Below are 21374 nucleotides of genomic sequence, written 5' to 3'. Positions count from 1 at the left end.
CTCAGGAACGATGATTTTTAGCTTGACCACCTCTGATTGGTCGTTTAAAATCCAATCCTTTTTGCTTTGCCAACACCTTTCAGTGTAGATGTGGTGAATGAGTTAAGACTCATTAACTACTCATTGACTGAGACATTTTTTCAGTGAGGAGCTTTAAATTAAAGTCAGAGGAAGGCGAGCAGACGTGACAAGATAATTAAAAGGAAAGCTTCACTTTTTATGTCCTAATGAAAAAAGTCAATAGTTCATTCAGTAAGACTTTTAGCATTTAAGAAGGCTTAAAAGAGAACCGCCAAGTTAATATGTTTTTCATTTTAAAATGTCAACCCTTTATGGAAGATGCAATGCCTTTCCTATGAGCGTATGTCTGTCAGAATTCTTGTAAAAGGAAGTATGCACAATAAACTACTTTCCATGCACATTTTACACCCTTTACTTGAGCAGATTAAGAACCACGAGGCCCAGAAATAATGCTAGCATGAGCTTCCTCTCCAGTTTGCTTTCCACGCACTCGTTACCAATTCTACTGACAATCAAACAGAAAACAGGACGGTTTGAAGAGTAGCCAATCACGGATAATAATAATTTACTCTCTCCATGGGTACCACCCTAAAAGTGATGAAAGTCCACATCCAAGTAGGAGAGAGGCATGAGGAGAGCAATCCACGGGCCATCAGGATGGGGAAGAAGCAGGAGCCTCTTGGTAGTGAATCTACACCCGTGAAATGTTTAAAATGTTGGTGGAGAGCAGTTAAGTATTTGTGACCTACATAAAACTGCTCTAATGAGTATTTACTGAGCTTGTAGCAAATTTCACTTCATAAATGTCATTCAACAGCAAGAATGCAGCCGGGGCTATGGCTTTATCTCACAGTTTGGTTAAAAGATGACAAGAAAACTGTCAACCACATCAGCTCATAACAAATATCTGTCAACAAAGATGACCTGGGAGAGCATTTTCTAGGGAAAGAGATGATTAAAGACATGCTATCTATGCTAACTTAGCTTATTGCTAAAATAAAATGCTAAATAGAGACCAACATGGTGCCTTTATTTGTTTATTTTTTTGTCTTTGCTGTTTTTGTTTTTGGCAGAGATTGCCCTTTCTCACACTGTGGGACATTGCCTTTACTCCTAATAAAAAAATTACAATAAAATTACTGCTATGGTTCAAAAACTGAAATAAAAAGATGCAATTGGAAATTAAGAGGGAATTAAAAAAGAAAAAAAAACCCGCTACCAATCTCCAACATGTGCATCTCTGCCATAAATACCTCAAAGTTGCTGGAAGACATTCTGTGAGGGCAAATCCCCACGTTTATTCAAGAGGACATTCAGAGTAGACTGCTCGTACGTCCTCTATGGATCGATACGGGGCAAAGGGAATCTCTGTGTGTCTGTCTAATCCCATCCCTGTCTTGTGTCAAACCCGCTGGAATTGGAGTGGAAAAATATTCAGCTTGGGAAAGGTTAGAGATGCGAGGATGCATTTTAAAAGGATGATGATTGTGATTCAGAGCGGATGTGTCTCTTGAGAGGCAGACATCTGTCTGCTGATCTCTGATTTATTAAGGGTCTCAGATAAGCAGAGAAAAAGAGACAAAAGCTTCTTTCATTGAGCCACAAACACCTGTGTTCACATGTTGAGGAGGGTAGTCATCTTTATAACTATTATAAATTCCCTCTAGAACATAAGAAATGTTTAGACTAAATATTACCTTAGCAGTAATTATCATAACAGTACCAAACCAGATCGGTTGCGTCATCACTGGGCGTTTTGGATAAGCTCAGACTGAACCAGACCACAGTAGAAAACATGTGGGCTAGTGTGTCTCCTGTAGTGGTGACTAAACAGGAGCAGATGAAAAGGGCAAGTGGCACAGCGTGGATGTCTGGTTCAGTGAACTAGAGGAGAGGGTGGAGCGTTTCTGTGGAGGAGGCCGGAGCCGACCCCTCAGCAAAAGATTATTTTTAACTGCCGAAGTCACAACCATGAGACATACACACTCCATGCGTCACAACTTGGAAAGAATGTCTGGGAAAACCATGTTTTTGAAAACGGGAGAAAGAAAACCCACAGGGAGATCGGGGGGAGGGTATTTTGGGCAAAATGGGAGAGAATGGGAACACTGGTTTAGCTTTGTATTTGATAATTCATAAATGTTAAAGGCTTTTTACTCAAAGGTGGTTTCTGCTGCTACAGCATCCATCAGACAAACTGATGAAGACAGGAAGGGGGAAAACTACCCTTCAATGACTTTGTTCTCCAGTTGATGGCAGACAAAAAGCTTTCTAGTAAGGTCACTGGAGAGCACTTCATGTCACTGTGTCAATAGAAGGTCAGGACTCACAACACAATTGATGAATGTGTGATGCAAGCTGAAGGTGGTGATTTTCCCTGTGTGCCATGAGCCAATCTGGCTACAGGGATGCTAACCAAACCACCCTGCTTTGTTGATTCATTAAGTTGATTGGTTTAGCTAGGGAGAATCAGCAAATCACAAATGTAACACAAATGTCCTTTTGGAAGTGGACCCAGACCACATCAAGCAGTGAGCTCTGGTCCTGATCAGGGTTCACAGAGTGTTTTCACACCTCCAAAAGAATTCCTAATTCCTATTCAAGACCTTCTCTCAGCTCAACTGTGTAGAACTAAGTACTGTAATTTTCGTACTATAAGCCGCGATGTTTTCCCCATTTTTCGACCTTGCGGCTTATATAACAATGCGGCTTATCTATGGACTTTTACAACTAACGGCTATTAGCGTAATACCTAAATCTATGGATTTTACCATCCACCATGTTGACGTCGCATTTGCTTCAACACACAAGTACGGTAGCCGCGCGCGGGGGAATGCGGAGGTCCTCCGGAAGCAGACTTCTACCGCGTGTGGTTCCAGACAGAACGACAGCGAGAAAGACGGACATAAAAAACCTGCAGCTTATAGTCCGGTGCGGCTTGTATATGTACAAATCATGCAATTTAGCTTCTGCGGCTTATATTCAGGTGCTGCTAATAGTCTGAAAATTGTGGTATTTGGGCATCATTAAAATGAAATATGAAAAAGTATTACTAAATATCATTGAAGTTTTAAAGGTTTGAAGGAAAAACAAATGTTCCCCCAGCTCAACAAAAACACATAAAAACAAACAAAACATAAAAACCACAGAGGCAGTATTTTACAAAATGTAAGAACCTCTTGGTCCAAAAGAGACATAGGTAACTCTACTTAAACCCACAGCATATGATCAGTCAACGGAGAAAATCACTGAATTGAGACCTTCACATACTCAATGTTCTACCACCACAGTTCACAAACGCTCTACAGTCACAGACCCACTCTCACTAATGTCAGCTCATCTTATTTCAGACATGAAACTGTAAATCAAAGTTAAAACGGGACATGAGCAGGCCTGGCTAATATCTATGAATTTACCTTCAGCTTTGAGGCTCTGTTAGTCAGATTGGTTTTTACTGCAAAGGTGGAACTAAATAATGGACCTAGGTTTTCTAAAAGGCCTTGAACAGAAATTAAATAACTATAGAGATAAATTAACACAGATGAATGGCTGAGGGGCCTTGAGCTACAGAGACATGGACTGATAAAAAGGCGACAGATGAGAGCACAACGGGAGGGGGGGACCCATCGGGGAGATAAGGCTGAGGGTTCTTGTGGGAATGGAGTTATTCAAAAGAAATAAAGGAGTAATTAGTCAAGCTCAGATCCTTGAGATGTTTTCTTTATCAGAGCATGGTGTTATGGTCATCTTACAGCTGATTTATTAAATATTCATACAATATACCTCCATACGTCTCTGCTGCGACATCAGGTTCAGACCTGTATCAATTATAGATGGACTAGTTGGGACGGCCCCTCATAAAGTTCTCTTACATGAACATAAATGTTGGTGGAGGGGAGTATTGAACTAGCTCCCACAGCAGCACTGGGATGCTGTTGGCTCAGTGATTCTCCAGTGTCTCTCTGCCCATCACACAGACTTTCACGGTCCTCAAATGTTGTTATGATCGTTTTAACAGCTGCAGTTCAACATTTAAATTAACCCAATCAACAATGGATGGTTGCGGTGCCAGGCAGCTCGTTGTTTTAGTGCTAAACATCCTGGGATTGTTTAGTTTACTGCCTGGGAATGTTCCCAATCAATTCCCCACTGTGTTACCAGTACAGATGAACTGAGACACAGCTGGGTGTTCACCTTGATCAACTCTGACCACTCTGTGCTCAGTTTAAAAGGCTAAGAGTTAGCTGTTTCTGTATTGTTGTGAAACTATTTGGATTAATATTAATTTTAACAAGTCATTTTCTGGGTTTCACCGAGGTTGAAAAAAAGCAACATGCCGGCCACCCTCTGTCCTACAGTTTCAACCACACCGAAAACATGCACAGATTTTTGTTTTTCTATGCTTAATCTTGCTAACTGCAAATATACTTGATGATGGTTTCCAATGTCATCTCCATCATTTATTAGATCTTTTATAAGAGTCACTGAATCATTTCTCACATACATGCTGCAAAGCTGCATCTGCTGCCATTATAAATATTTAAAGACCTCACAGCAGAAAGATTGTAAAATATATTTAGAAAGCTGCTCCTATTTCATTTAATATCAGCTAAAAGTAGCAGAATGAAGTAATCATTTCATTAGTAGGTTAAAGGTTTACAGTAAAATAAGACATTAGACACCATTTTCTGATCCAGTTAAATCTAAATGAACTATTGAATCTTTAGCTGGATACACTATATACGGTAATATCATTTATGGCTCCGAGTCCAACTTGGATCACCTCACATGAACCTGCTCTTGTGATGGAAATGGAGAGCTTCTTGGTTCTCAGTGGTGGTTTTGGGCGCAGATCCAGCTCTCAGCTGGAGCCCTCTCTGCTTATTTATGTTGCTCTGCTGTCCTTGGATTGCTTTTTAATACCAACAGAAATGATAAACAAACTTTCACATTGAGAGAATAGAGAGGGGAAAAAATAACTTTTACTGGTTTACTTTTCTGTTCAAATCAGAGCATGGATAAAAAAAACTCAAAATGAGGGTCGTGTCACATTTTTGTGAGAAGTTTATCTTCTGTATATGTCTTTCTGTTCCTTTAAATAAAGCATATTGCCATTGAGTTGCACTTTTGCTTTGAACTCTTTGCAGCCTCTAGGAGTGAATTTGTATGGAGCTTTCAGGTTTTGGGAGAATCTTTTACAATATTCACTTAGTACAATCATATATACTTGGTTTTGTTTTAGGGTTGGTCATTTTTATTAAACCAGAGCAGGGAGGGTGGTGGATTTTTGTCTCTTAGTGATTTTCTACCACTGCAGCTGATTTCTAAACCGACTTTAGATTAAGAAAATGAGTCGTTTTGCCCTGGGCTTCATCCTTTTATACCCACCTTGGGGATGTTTTTGTACTTTCTTTGCCACCAGATGATTTAAAATTATTGTTTATGATCTACTCATAATAAACACATAATAAATGTGGGTGGATCTCCCCATTTATATTCATTTACCAGTGTTAAATGAACAAAAGCCAAATGGTTTGAACATGTTTTAAAATCTGCCACCAGAACTATGAACCGTTAAAAGAACAAAGTATTCAGAAAATCAGATCATATCACAATTAAATCAACATGAGATTTGTAATTTTCCTTTAGATGTATCTCTATAATTCATAAAAACTTGCATTTGTAAAAAAAAAAACTGGTCATATCAAGGTATAAAACTGGGTTAACAATAACATAAACAGAAAAATGTCTTGATAAAGTAAAGCCTCCCCCGATCTACTGCTTTATAAGTGTCCATTTATATTCTAGGCCTCAGCTCTGTGTTGATGCCTCTGTTAAACCCTTAAGAAGTTATCTGGGAACAAAGATGATCATTTGGGACTGCAAGAATGAAAAACGATGAAATTGAAAAGAAAGGGGAAGAGGCCTAAGGCATATTTGATTTACTCATCACCGAAGACAAAGTGCTTCATGGTAATCGCGTGCATCTCATGGAGGACGGGGATTGGCTGGGGGTGACGGCTGCATACGCTACTGAGCGGATCACTCAATCAGGTTAGAGTCAATAAATCTGGATAAGCATGTTTGGGGGATGACCCGCTGCACCTCTTTGATCTTTCCTGCTACTTTTGCAGAAGCTTAGAAGGAAGCGGAGGAGATGGAGTTTAATAAATAAAATAAAAAAAAAGAGAGGAGTCTTTGTGAGGGGGGCTTTCGAGGGAGGATCTTTCAGGGTGCAGTGAGAGTGCTAATGTGAGTGCAGAAGCATGGGGGAGGGTTTGGCACGGTAGGAATTCACAGCCTTGGGGTGCTTTAAAGATTATTCCTGCTTCTCTTTCATCCTGGCCACTGGGAGCATCCTCCTCTGATAAACCGCTCCATCTCTTATTAAAGCACATTAGAGCAAAAGTGGTGAAGGAGGCTGAGGGGGGGCAGAAGAGAAGCTCGCATTAGAATGTAGCCCCAGTATGTTGTGTGTTGTTGGGTGTGGCTGTGATGAACACAAGGAGAGCGTTACAAAGAGTTCTCAAACAGCCAACAAGCCCACAGATATTTTAAACCTTAAAAAAAACCTCAAAGGTGAGGATAGAAAAAAGGCTTTGAAAAGTTTTCTCTTGTTTTTTAGGGTGTCATGAATATGTTTTGATGCAAACTGTGAAATAAAGTGAAGGAAATGAAGAAGGCTTGAGAAACAGACTGATGCAACAGCAAACAGTGACGAGTAATGCTGCAGTTTATACGAGAGCAGATTCTACACCATCAAATCTGTTTATTTAAACAGCCATCAGATGACTTTTAATTGTTTAGTTTAAGCTTACATTTCATCTTTATAATTATTTTGACTTGAAATAGTTTCTTTCAACAGAGAGATGGAAAAACAAAACCAGTGAGATTTACTCAATTCATTTTGATTTGATCTGTAAAAAATTTCACACATATAATTCACAATCAAGTTGTTACCAGTTTATCTGCATCTAAAAAAAAAGAGAGAAAAATAATAATAATATTCAGAATTAGCACCAAAAGCAAACTGTGTTGTTCTCAGGCTGATGTGAGAAAAGATACCAGAAAATGACTTTGATCAAAGCCAAACCAGAAGCTGCTCCTCTTGTCAGACCAGAAGTAAAATTTAAGATGCCCTGAAATAAAACATTGATATAAAAATGAGTGTCTGTCTTCTTTACTTTTTTTATAACCTAGGATTGTTTTCTTTAAACTTCACCTTGTGATATTTGATACATATTGTGATATAAAAGGAAACATACAGACCCATACTCAGCTTTTATCCTGAACTAGAGTGCAATGTTTTTGGTCATGGCTACAGTATGTAGGTTATCTATTCATAATTCAAAACCGCTCTCTTTAACATACTAGCCTTCCTCATGGGTTATTGGTTATTTATATAAGGAGGACATCCTTAACTTAACCTTTGAGATTTCCACTTTGAGGAGAAACATAGGCTGAGATGTTAAAAGGAAAATGTGGACCAAATATGCCTTCCTGTTATCTGCTGGAAGTATTGCTCTCTCTCAGATTGAATTAACTGCAGATGAGTAATATAAATATTGCTGCAAGTTTTCCTTTTATTATCTATGCATATCTAATTGATATACCAATCCCCAATGTTGTGCATTTTTTACGTAGCATAATGCGCTTAAATTGGAAGAACCTAAGGTGAAAGTCTAAGTAGTCTGCTGATGAGAACTTTTAATGAACCCTACAGAATCAGGTGCTTTAAACAACCCTGTAATGTAAACAGATATTAAACAATCCTGAAGTTTTAATCTCAGCTTGACTGAAGCGAGGCTGTGTTTCATCTGAGTGTCATGACCCAGTTCCAGGGATGAGGAGAGTGCAGCCTCTAAGGACAGAGCTGCTGCTGCTGACCTGCTTGAATAATTTATCTGAAGCGTGCTCACCACTGCTGACTGGACGCAGCCACCTGGAAGATTACACGGACGGGGAGGAGGGGCACGGCGGGACAGAGAGAAAAAGTGATAGCATGATCCCGGGTGACAAGAGATGAGAATGGGTTATGCAACAGGGGAATGTAGTAAGAAACGTGTGAGAAAGAAAAGTAGGATGGTCTAAATATTTCAAGAAAAGGGCAAGACAATGTCAGTTTGGCTTTCCAGGATCATGAAGTGAACAGACCGAAGCTGCAAGACTTCCTCAGAGCTAAACAAAGACAGCTTCACGTCTAACAGCAGTTTCTACCAGTCTACAGATTCTACTATGCTAATAATCAGTGACTTCAGCCAAGTGCTCAATCCACACCTTCAAAATTTGACATTTTACTTTATTTGAATCTGTTAGGACTTATTTGAATTGTTAGGGACAATAAAACTTCCAGTTGGAAGATAGATAAAAAAAAAAAAAAAGGAATTGGTCAGATTGAGAGGAAAAGAAATGTTGGATGTATTATGTACTTCAAAGAGACTGTTGATATTCTGGTGCGAAATTTCATTATTTCTATTCAGTTCTTTTTACCTACTTCTCTATGTAAACAGTGCAACAAAATATGCCCCTAAAAAGCTTTCCTAAAAACTGTATTTCTCTAAGTGGAATAGATAGCATCAGATAACTGTCAATAAGCTCCAGGTTAGCGGACAAGGGGAGGCATGTCAAGACCTACATCCTCCGTTTCTACTGCTCAAAAACTCATCCAACCCATCATTAATTCTCACAAATCCTCGTAATTTGATTTCAACAGAAATTTAATCAAAATGTTGTGCTTCCAAACAACTCAACAAAAAAAACCTGACCCCAACTATCAAAAATAGTTTTATAAGTGGGGATGTTTTCAATTCCAGTAAAATCAGGTCAGGCTGTCACGAAATCATCCATCCCCCCTCCCGTTCCTCCTTACTGTACCTATTAAAAACAAAAGCCCTTGAAAAAATAAATCACTTTGAAGTCGAACCTCATTTGCAGGTGAACAATCCATTATCGTCTGAGTGGGGGGAAAAAAAATCAATAAAAACGACCAGCTTTAGCGCCCGGCAGTGATTGAAAGAGCAGCTTAACACTTTTTCCCTACTGTGACAAACCGTTCTACCTCAAAGTCTTCCCCGTCATCTTCTCCTCTGTTCTGCATTGATCTCAGTCCTCCTCTTTTTTCTAAATCTCACAATAAGATGGATTAGAAACCAAACTGGACAGCTTGCGGTTAATGATTAACGTTGGGTATTAGTGAAGACGGATCATAGAGGTTTAAGTGAAACATTATAAGATCGAACTGGAGGAAGAGATGCCATCAACTCTTCTAAGACTCCTGAAACACCAAACATAAAGTCCACATCACTTTCCAGGCTATTACACAACATGAATTACATAATCCAAACAATTTGTGACTGCGAGAGATGGACTTCTGAGGTGCCCGCCCTCACAAACACCCACTCGGCTCTTTGAAAGCACTGGAGGGAAGAGGCACACGCTTGATATCGCCACATTGTAGCATTCTGCCAAGGACAGTTTCAATAATATTTAAGCCACAGAAAATGTTTGCTAGGATGAATTCATGGCAAGCTTCTCATGTAACATTGCAGAGATCATCATCTCCGATGAAACACGGAGAGTGGCAGATAACCGCATCAATATCAATGCTTCATTTTAGTTGCTTCATTGTTGAGTTGCGGAGTAAAATTGGCCATTTGTAAAGGTTACATCGGGAGCAAACAGAGAGCAGAAAGCTCTTAATGTTGCAGAAGACCTAATATAACTGCTCTGATCCCTGACAGGTCAGCACAGAGGGTGGATGTGGAGCAGCTGCATGGCCTCATGCAAGTTCAAAACATCAGAGTCTGAACAAACTTTAATAACTCCCATTAAACTCTTACATTTTTACTCCATTATGAGACACAAAAGTGACCTCTAGTGACATGAAGGTCCTACAGAAAGCTTTCTACTGTCTGTGACGGTTTTAAAGAACATATCAAAATCCATTTTTAATGCAGAAACATTAAGTATTTATGTCAGCTTTTTTGAGGTGATCACCTCAAACTTTAATGTGTTTAATGAAGACGTTTGGTGACATAAAACACAAAAAATAGCATGATTATATAGAGGAAGTTAAATGATGCATGGTCATGCATATAGATTGTAGATCATGTGCATTTAAAGATGTCCTCCTGCCAGACAGGGAACCTCCACCTCAGTCTCAGGTCATTTACAGCTGCTAATAGGCTTTCTTCCAGGATAACCCCAAATTTAGCTCCAATCATCTCCCCATCCACTCTGATCAGCCTCTTTTCTTGTTTCCATTCCCTACAGTGTGATGCTGCCATGTGGTGAGGAGATGCTGAAGAAAAACCACCCCCCTCTGCATTTCCAGATGGATCAAACAGAGCTCTCTGAAATGCTCAAAGACTGGGACATTGTTTTCAAACCGAATTGACATTGTTCCCCCTGACCTGTCTGTTGTGTTCCTTCGTCTTTGTGATGCCATTTGTTCTCTAACTAACCTCTGAGCCGTCCACAGACAAGCTACACTTTATTAATGATTGAATTACACACATTCATTGATCAGCTGACCTTTGAAGGAAGTCAGTTATATCAAAGTTAATCTTGGGGTAATAAAGTAATAGAGTAGCAAACCTGTGTCCAACATCCTGTAGTAGACAGGTTAGAAAAGAAAAAGAAAACTTTAGTAGAGCCTTAGTGAGTACCAGTCCTCAAAGTCTGCAAAGTTGGACAGGAAACAGGCCGTTCTCCCTCCCTCGCCTTAGGACAGGAAGTAATAAATCAGGATCAAACGGCTCACAGTTCTGCCATATGAACAGTGCAATGTCAATTGGGATCACAACCTCAGCAATAACTCTGAGGAATGTCAATAAGGAGAACTTCCAATTTAAAACCTGGCTCTGCCGGTTTGTAGAGTACATAAAACTTAATAATGCAACACAAAAAGTGTTTATTATTAACAGAGACATTCTTCAGGACAGCAGTTTGAAACTGCACAACTAAACACCAACTGCTTTTCACATTAGGGTTAAATGTCAGTGTTAGGTCAAGAGACTAAAAGTTGTATTTTAGGAACTGTGGAGTCCAATTAAAGAGCGTTAAAAGCCTGGGAAAGATAACTAATCAGCAGTAGGTTCTTTATGTCTGTGCCTTCTTATCTCTGTCCTGTGGGTAAATCATGACTTTAAATTAAGGCCGGGAGCTTATGATGATGTTAACACATAAAATGTTCACAGAAATAAGCTTCAGAGCAGTTAATTAAGTTCTTCACTGTTTCGTGGTTTTTGAAGGAGAACAAAAACACGAGTTAAACATTGGGGGAAAAGCACATTTTACATAATCTGTCATACTAGGACTGTCTTTCTAGTGACCAGATGAGGGCTAATGACATCATTTCTACTTTAGATTTTGAAACCATTTATTGATATTTCAGCTTTGTTAAAATTTCAAGTGATTTGAGTAGCTCAACGTTTGACAAAATTTACGTCCATATTTTTGAGCTTTTCACAGCTATCCCCTAAAAATATGCCTGTACAGTAGCTGTCTGTGTTAAAGTGTTTTAGTGCTTTAACTTTGTAGTCCGACAATAATATGTAGGTTTTGCAAGTTGAATTTTGTGGCAAATATCTTGGTTTTATTATATAGTAAAAAAATATACAATAAATTAGATTTTTATACAATTTATTTGGAAAAAATGATGCATGTCATCTTCCATTGATGATCCTAATTTCCTAAAGATAGGCCATGAACATACAACAGAAAGGATTTCCCATTCACCATGATGATGATGTGCGGAACCACAGTGAATTGATTTTAAGTTTTCGTATCATTCAATCCTTCATCCCGTTCTGTATATGGGTTCAGCAAGAGTACAAGAACGAATGTCAGCTCCTGCAGGAGCAGCTCTGATCACTTTAAAGACAGACCAGGCTCTCAGAGCAAAGACAGAGTTAAGTTGCCAAGGCATATTTACTTTAATAGTGGCCAGAAAGGTTGCCAAAAACAACACGAGGAAAAGGAAGAAAGTATTTTGGTCCCACCGGGGTTCAGGGAATAGAGAAAAAAATAAGCTGAAGCTTTTGGAGGAGACTTGAATCTGCAAGTAATATGAAATCTGACTATGAGAAAAAAAGCAGTGAAACACTGACTGATGTTTATGTAAAACTGTTCCTCCGGGAATTGTGTTTTAGTTTTTGACTAACCTTAATCGACAAAGTTCTGCCTCCATAAAAGACAAGTAAAATAATTTTAAAAAGAGCTAATAAAGAACCCTCTCACTAAAGTTATCTAAATGTTTAGTTTCATCAATGATAATAACATTTTATTTTCTTCTCTGACACAAAAACATAGATTATTTCTCATCCAATGTTTTATCGAGACACTATATAATTTCATTAGGGCTTACTTTGCCTTAAAAGTATCATAAAAACTCTTTTTTATGGGACATACTTTAAAATGATTTGTTCCATCCAGTGTGTTCCAAATAACTAATGCTTGAAGAAGGAATGCAAGAAATAAAAAGTTTGAATGTCTGTATATCGTCTTATAAGATGACATTTAAAGAGAGAACAGAAAAAAAACTTTACAAAAAAAAAAAATGGGAAAGGAAATGGCGCCAAAGAGGTAGTGGCAGATGAACAGAGGAATCTAACGGACCCAGAGCTGTGGAGAATCTCTGATAATCCGCGGGGCACAGCTTCACAGTGTACTGGCAGGCAGAGCGGAGCATGAAATGAGCTTTGTCTCTCTGGGAGTCAGACTGGGACTGTGATGAGAAAGAAGAGGTGAATCTTCCCCCCCCCCCCCCCCCCCATCGTCATCTGTTGTCAATAACCCCGCAGCTTGAGGACAGCTGAGGAATGGGCGTTCAGAGGTTTGTGAGCAACAGCAAGAGGAGGAGGACAGCTAAACTGGAGATGTTTTCCCAGAGTTCCAGCTTACAAAGCAAGAAAAGGAGCTGCTGTAGAGGACAAATTGGAAACAAATAAATAAATAAATCTAAGGGTAAATTGTATCATCTGCCATTCCAGAGTAATAGCTTTGTTTGGGAACTTTCTGAAAGGGTTTTGAGATTTTAATGTGATGAAGCAGCTCAAACAATAAAATAAAAAATAAAAAACACAGAAGTTAACCGATTCTGGTGGCATCAACACAAAATCTGAAGCCCTTTTAGCCATGTGAGAGCCTCTCTCTTATACCGTACCCATTAATTATATCTGGATGTAGAACAGACAGGTTATCTGTTCAAGCATCTGAAAACCTCCTTCATACAATCCTTCCTGAACTCTGACTCTTCCATGTGGTGGTAAGTGCACACACAGATTCATGGTGTCTCCCTCTGGAGAGCATTTCATTTCTCAGGCTGTGATGAGCTCCTTTGTTCTCACTTTAACTCCCATAATTGGCCACCATCTGGGGCTCTCATTCCTATTCTCTTCTCCCTGATCCGGCTCCTTTGTTCCCCTCCCTCTGCCTTCTCCACATGTGAATGTTTCTGGTAGGAAATCATACATCTGTTGTGTATCCATTAACTCTTCCGAAAAGATTATGCAATTTTATTAGGAATGATTATAAAGTCGGACTTCCTTTTGACTTCTGAAGGTGATTTATTTGTGTTTTTAATGAAGAAGGAAATATAGAGGGACATATGGGGTAAGGGACAGAGGGCATTATGCAGGTGGTCCCCCGGAGGTCCTTTGGCCTTTCAGTGACCTTTTTACTTTAGGCTTTTTTGTTGTGTCATCTGGGTAGACTTATGAAAAGCAATTTTCAGCCTAATTCATCCTACAGGGTTTATACAGGAATTAGTAACTATAATTTAATACTTTTTAATGCTCTTAGAAATACTTTTGTTGCCATCAACAAGTACCCATGAGTATAAATATATATATATATATATATTTATATACATACCCGGAACAGTTATATCTGACGAAACCTTCCTACATGGGTCCAGTCTGATCCGGCAGAGCAAATCCAATGCCACTGAGTTTTACAGAGGTCAGCAGCAATTTAGGATTTTTTTTTATAGTTTTCTTTTTTTTTGTTTTACTTCTTAACTGCCCGACTTCTGGATTCAGCTTATTCCCCTGACTGGCAGAACAGCAGTCACTACTGGAGACGTATCGATTAAAACTATGTGGCTCATTTCTGGTCATAAAAAGCTCTGATGTAATTACACTGATTTGAAACCAATTAAGTTTCTCTTTAAGAACTTTAATATAAGAACAATATGTGATAGAGGCTGTCAACAAAAACTTGCTGAAACGATTTGGAGCAAAGGTGACACAATGTGTGAGACCAGCATTATTTAAACAGGGGTTTAGATATATTTTGAAACTTCTGCATCACAAGGCTATGAAAAGGAGGTCAGAGTGTTAACTTTAAAGTTCACTTTTCTGGTGCCGTTGTTCTACAAATGTATGTTTGATGATCGTTTTAGGCGTGAATGTTATACCTATTATAGTTTTATATGGCCCATTTACAGATTTAGACTGTAATTTAAAAGAAAGTTCTGATACTGAGAGTACCGGGACAAGTAAAGGAGCTCCGACGCTAACCGCAGTCAGGGCTGACGTTAGCCCGTCTGCAGCAGCCCTCTCTGGGCATAGTCATGTCTGAAGTACTGCTGGCTCTGGGGCCGATTTGTTTTTTCCTGTTGTATTTAATTTGGAAAAAGTTAATTGGATTTTATTGTTTATCTGACAGACTTGTGTTTTTTTTTTTTTTTTTACTAAATACTTATTGGAATAACATATAATTATACCGTAACATTTTAATACCATACTATAAACACCCTTTTCAGTACAAGTATAATTAGTTTTACAGTTTAATAATTATTGTCCATCCTAAATAGAAAAAAAAAAAAGAGAATTGGCCAAAGCCTCCACATTTACTTCTCTAACCTATGGAGTTCCACATGGTTTAATTTTAGGCCCAATAAATTGTCCAAGTATTAATTATCTATTTAAACCTTTAATAAAACTTGGTGCTGTTCCAAACCTTGATACCAGCCTAGAAACTAAACGTTTCTGAAAAGCACAGGACACTTAACAACTTAGACTTTATTTCAGTTTTTTTCATTTTGGCGGATATTCTAAAAACTAGTTGAAATTATTTTTTCTTACCAGGCTTTTGGGTCATGATGTTACTAATGCTACTGATTTACTTAATGCTATTTAAGTCCTTTTAGGTGTGATGTGCAGCACTGCACTCTCTGTACGGGAAAAACGCTTTATGAACATGATTACTGGCGGCTTTTAAACAAAAATTGTTTTATTATTATTATTTTTTTGGAAGGTAACATATTCATATATCTTAGATCTCTTCATCATTATTCAAGCTTGTAGGCATTTAATTATTTGTGGCATCAGAACACAACAGATTTTGGCCATTTTCCATATTTTCCACTCCAACAAAAAACCTTTAAACCAAAAATGATGAAATGCTTTGTCTTTCTACCATCATACATTGACTGGTTCTGGCAGGTCCGCAGCTTTTACTCATCTTCTAAAAGCAACAAAAAAGTTAATGTGAAGGTTTGCTTGAACTGTTTGCATCCAGATAGGGGGAGTGTATTCCCACAGGCAGGGTGATGAAGGTGGTTTTAAAGGGAACAAAGGCTTTAGAAGCGAAGGCTGTGATGGATGAACCCCTCTGTGGGATTATGACAGAGGAAATCATCGGAATCCATCAAAACACTGCTACCAGCTTCACTGATCAAGGATCCACTGATGAGGAAGTTGGCTTAATTGGGACTCCTCATCAATAAAAAAATGCCATATGTTATGGGAGGAGCATGACAGATGAGACTCATTAAAAAACATAGTTGGTATAAACAAAAAAAAAGCTGAAAACCCCAATGAATGTTTTTGTTTCTCCTATCATTGTTTTATTTTTGTATTATATAAAATAAATGTCCAGAATCTTTATATCTAAAAGTTGAACAGACCGATGTAGAAATTCCTAACTATAAAAGAGCGAAGCTAATAAACACAGCTGATTATTGATATCATTTACCCTTTATCACCCCATCACCCACTTGCGTGTATATGTGAGCCTGTGGTTTGTCCCCGGAGCGGCATATCATAAGAGCAGCGCCCCATCTGTTAGTGTTGTTGACAGCTGTGGGTGAGCTTGCGCGTGTATGGCCGCAGGGGGCGTGTAGGGTGGGAACATGATGGATTGCAGCGTCTAATGACTGAGGGTGGCTGAGGTTGGGAATGGGACGCAAAATAAATGACACCATGTATTGGATGCTGATTTATATCAATACTAACAGACTGAAGCATGACACACACGCACATTTATTAAAATCACCCAGCTCGGTGGTTAAAACAAACAGCATAGTGTGTCACCGCCCTCCAAGCACTGAAATGGCATCTAGCCAAAAACACTTTGATGTTTTAGACACTAATTCCATAAAAGCAACTTTTTGGGGAGTGTTAATAATTATACACAGTGTGCCTTGTTAAAAATTTTAAGTTTAATTGTAGACATGTGAGCCTCATCCTTTTTTTTTTAACAATGGCATTGTAACTCAGCCTACCTCTTTAACCAACATACTCCTCATCGCCACCATGTTGGCGTGTTTTCCTTGCATGTGTTGTCTGCACTTGTCCAGTGTTTTTGTCAGTGATCACTGATCTCTATTCACTGGATTGCTGATAGGCCATTGGTAGTACAGGTGAAGTGAAGTCTCCGGCCACCATATTGGCACTCCCAAGTTAGACCGGTCGGAATGTAAACAATACATGCACCACAGCATCGAACAACGATGATGTTCAGATTTTGACTTTTAAAATAAAGATAAATTCATCACTTTGACGCAAACTTGCTGTTTCATAGCATCAGCAGATTAGTCATTTATGGTAAAATAATATGCAATTCCCATTGCATATTCAGTATGAAGCCCATGAAGTCTATAAATCTTGCAATAAAACATATTATACAAATCCATCACAACAAAATTAGTGTGTTAATGAAGCTTAATAATACTGTAGTCAGATATTAAGGATATTACACACACACACACACTATCTGATGATGTGCCACAAGTGCTAAATTGATGATGTACATGTAATATGCATCTATTGATTACATTTTTATGGTAATAACATTACATTACAGGCATTTTTATGGCATAACTCTGTGAGAGAGTGGGGTGTAACAAGCAGTTGGTGGCAGTTTTTTCCGGCCTATCAGCAATCCAGTGAATAAATAGGGATCAGTGGCATTGATTCCCAACAAGGGGTACTCCTAGACCTAGTGGTCTGTGAGTGCATTGCAGGTACATGCAAGAATTTCATGTATTAGGTAGTAAATTAAAATTGGGTTGGAATCTCTTTTACTTTGTGAGGACCAATTGAAATTATCCACCAAAGAGTAAATTTTTTTATGATATACAAGCAGAGGAACAGACTGGATGTAGAGAACAGCCTGGTATCTGCTGTTTTTCACACTGAGCTATAGGAGCTAATCAAATTAGCTTCAGTGTTTTGATGAAAACAGTAAAACTAATTAACCTCTTAAAACCAGCAACCCGGTGGACCTTAAGTGGGGGTAATAATTCAGAATGCATAAAATGGTAAAGTTTTTACCAGCGGGTGGAGCCATTGCGCGCAGCTCCAAGCTGACACCAAAAGTTCCAAACCCCCACAGCTCTGGAACTGTTATAGCTAGAGGTCTAAAATTTTCTGTATTTGTGGTTGACATGATGTAGAACAAATATAATACAATGCAACCTGCTTTTTATCAAGAATGTCTTTATTACTGCTGTTCAAAAAAAGACCTATCATTTCAAAGAATAAAAAAAAAAACACAACTGAACTGATGCAGCTTGGTCTGTGTTTCACTCACCCAATTTTAATTTATATATTCAGAAACTAGAGGGTGTTAGCTTTCAAATAATGTATTGCACATGTAATTTGGGCTTACAGTTCCTAAGTTATTTGCTTTTCCATTTGGGTATGCAAAATAGGCGAGGATTACCCAAAATGAGGTGGATATTAAGAGGATAAGACAGTCTATCATTTTTGTTCTGTATTTTTTCCCCCCAATTCATCAAGTTTAAATGTGACTATAATTGAGTTACTCAGAGGGACTCCAGTTTTAAAAATACAGGTTTATATTCTGATTTTATTTTGTATTTACTTCCATTCCTTACCAAATTCCAGGCAACATATTTATGTTGTTTTTTATTTAAGATGGAAAGCATAAACTGCCTAAGAATTTAATGCTCAAATTAAAAGATTATAAAATAAAAATATTTCACTTAATAAGTTATTGTACGTTCCACTTTTGGACAATCGTTAATACTTCTGACTGAGAGGGATACTCATGGTAAGACAAAATGCCCAAAGGGGCACACAAGTCAAAAAAGGTTGGAAACACTGATCTAGAGGGAAATGCTAAGCAGAAACCTGAACATTCTGACTAAAGACACTTTGAAAGTCATCAGATAGGTATCTGATTTAATACCAAATATAAAAGTAGCTCCAATTGTTTTACTTTAGAAGGGTAAAAAAGTTCTGCATTGGTCTGTTCAGGCTGTCGTAAACATTTTTTTGATATAAGCAAATGACTCAAAAAAACCCACATTTGTCACATTTGGTTGTAGTGTGACGTAGCCGTAGGCATTGAAGATACTGGACTTTGGTAATAATCACAGTACCTATAGTAAACACGTAATAAGCGCTGATAATAGATGCTAAAGCCAGTTTAAAGTTTTATCTAGGAAAATATTTGGTTCCAAATAAAACACTGTACCCCCTCAAAGCAAGATGTTTAAAAATGCTTTAATTGGATGGTCTTCTGGTATAGTTTGTATTATACATTTCAGAGATGATTGCAGGTCAAAGCTTTACAACAGAGACCAGAACTGGACCACAATCCTCTGATGAAGGCAATCAAAATGTAATAAGAGCTCCTGATTTGTATTTTTTTCTTTAAAGCCAATTCTCCAGATAACCATGCTGCTCCCTTTCCCATCAGTTGCATTTTCTCTAATAAAACCATTTGTACAGCACGCCAAACTTTGCATCTAATGCCCCCTTGTAAAATCAGAAGAACCCTACCCTCTAAAGTGGAAATGAAAGTGCTTGCCTCAAACTTTACAACCCCTCTGCAACCACAGCTTCAAATTATTGTAACACTGAGCTAATGCATGTAGCCTTGCTAGATGGGAAGAAAGAGGTAAGAGCTTCAAGAGACAAACAACTTTATCACCCCTTTGTCTGTTTGCAACCGTAATCCAACTTTTCTGGCTTTCATTATTTCTGGGAAGCGGCTCAGAGCGATCAGGTTACACCTTACTGAGGCCTGCAGGGCTGCATGCTGGGTGAGGTGGTGGTCCTCTGCTGGGGACATAACTCTACAGGAGACCCTGCATTCTCCAGAAATAAGATAATCAAATGTAAGCTGCAGCAATGTGATACGCACAAAATGGGATGTTAAAAAAATATGGAGGTTTTCTATAAGCAGACATCAGGGCATAGTGGTGTTGATGTGGATCATGTCAGGGATTTATGGAGGGAAAAGCTGAATTCTGCATTGTGATGATATTTCTTTAGAAAAGTCATTGTCTCTTCTTTAAAACTGACCTGCTATTGATTAGAAAACATGAATACATCTGAACCAACACTCAAACGCTTTGCTCTAAAAAGGGGGCAAAACAATTTGTGAAATATAGACTCTCTCAGCTTCAGATGGATCTAATTTTAAAGTCTAAAACTTTCCTTAAAAGACTATGAGCTCTGGCGTGTATCAAAGACAACACATACAACAGGAATACAAAAGATAGAAAGCCCAAACAGAGGAGAGTTTACCAGTTCTAAGCTTTGTTGCATTTCTACAGCTCAAAGCACCGTGACTGAAATCTAAACAGTTACATAACCAGCGCTTTGAGAGAAACTATTGCAGGCTACAGCCGAAGCAAACCGCTCGCCAGGGAGGAACCATACAGTGCTGTAAGAGAGGAGGAAGGCCACAGGAGCACAGTTTGGACTTTGAGGTTCTGGACTTTGATGAGACTTTAGACACTTTATTAAAGCAGGCAGAGTAAAAAAAAACAAAAAAAAACGTAAAGATTAAGTTTGAGGTTCTGAATTTTTACAAAAATATATTAAAAGTTTAATCAATGTATTAAATTGACCAATTGCTTTAACCAATGAATAGCTGCATAAATCTGATACATATTTAGAGTTATAAGAGAAACTTTTTTAAGCTGCTTCTTTAAGCTGCTTTTGAGAACATCTTTGGAGGCCTGAGGAATGTAACCCTGACTCTGTTACCAGGTGATGGAGGATTAACAACCTTATCTGAAAGGTCAGAGGTTACGTGCTTTGGCTCGAGGACGTCAGACGTTTCAAGGTTGGAAATAAATGCTAACTATTCCCATGTGGACAAACTCCATCAAGCATCGACAGGATTTCTCTGCCGTCACATTTTTGAAGGTTTACCATCTGGATCTCACATAAGGTTAGAGAAAACCTCTAAAGCTGGGCATACACTATGTAAAAAATTCAATCGTTGCACGCAGCTACAGCTCAAACTGTACGATGAAACAGCAGGGTTTAAAAGTTCACATCTGATGATGCATGTTCTTACACTGTGCGGCCCGACGCTCTGATGCGACATTACGATGGCCGACTGAATTTCAAACATGTTTGATTTTCTCCCAACCTTAATATTTCTTTTCAGGAGGTGTTCATTACCCACTGTATACCGCACGAAGCACAATCAGGCTGAAAGTCGGCCCAATCGGAAAATTCTCGCACGACTGGAGAATCGGCCCAAAAAGCGCAAAAGATCCGTACAGTGTAAGGCCGGCTTTACAGGCTACAGAACATTTTCTATATTTATCTCTAAACATCATTCTATCATCTGTGAGGATTTTACCCATGTCTGCCAGAAAAAAAGCATCTCCCAAAGCATTATACTGCCACCATCATGTTTAACTGTAGCAATGTTCTTCTCAGGAATATTCTGTGGGTTGAATACTTGAAAGGGATGTCCTGATCCGATATCAATATCGGTCCAATATAGCCAAAAAACACTAATATTAGATTTCAACGGTCGGAATCTAAATCTCTTATATTGTCATGCTGATAGAAACACTCTGCTATTGCCAAATTTCTATAACTCATAGGCTAATTTAACATGGGTTAGTAATTTTCATACCCTTTGTTGTTTACTTTTGTTCCCTGTTTTAGTAATATTACTTAATCAAGCCTTTTCTAACATTCTACAGAATAAAATAAGTAATAAAACCTGGTATGATTGATAATATCGTATTATGTCAAGATCGGTTACGGCCAAAACGCATATCGGTATTGTATCAAAAATAAAAAAAATGAAAAATTAGTATCGGACACCCCTGTGAAACACATCAC

At 38.4% G+C, this 21374-nt stretch overlaps 1 protein-coding gene across 6 annotated transcripts in view; it reads right to left on the bottom strand.

Annotated features, from left to right (window-relative positions):
* The window catches only part of abr (active BCR-related), a 151969-nt gene that overhangs the window by 13864 nt on the left and 116731 nt on the right, over positions 1 to 21374 (bottom strand). The window lies entirely within an intron of this gene.

Source organism: Cyprinodon variegatus, unplaced genomic scaffold (assembly GCF_000732505.1).
Source record: "Cyprinodon variegatus isolate N-32 unplaced genomic scaffold, C_variegatus-1.0 Scaffold350, whole genome shotgun sequence".
Classification (NCBI taxonomy): Eukaryota; Metazoa; Chordata; class Actinopteri; order Cyprinodontiformes; family Cyprinodontidae; genus Cyprinodon; species Cyprinodon variegatus.
Note: the sequence above shows the minus strand (reverse complement) of the source record. Positions and strands in the feature narration are given on the sequence as shown.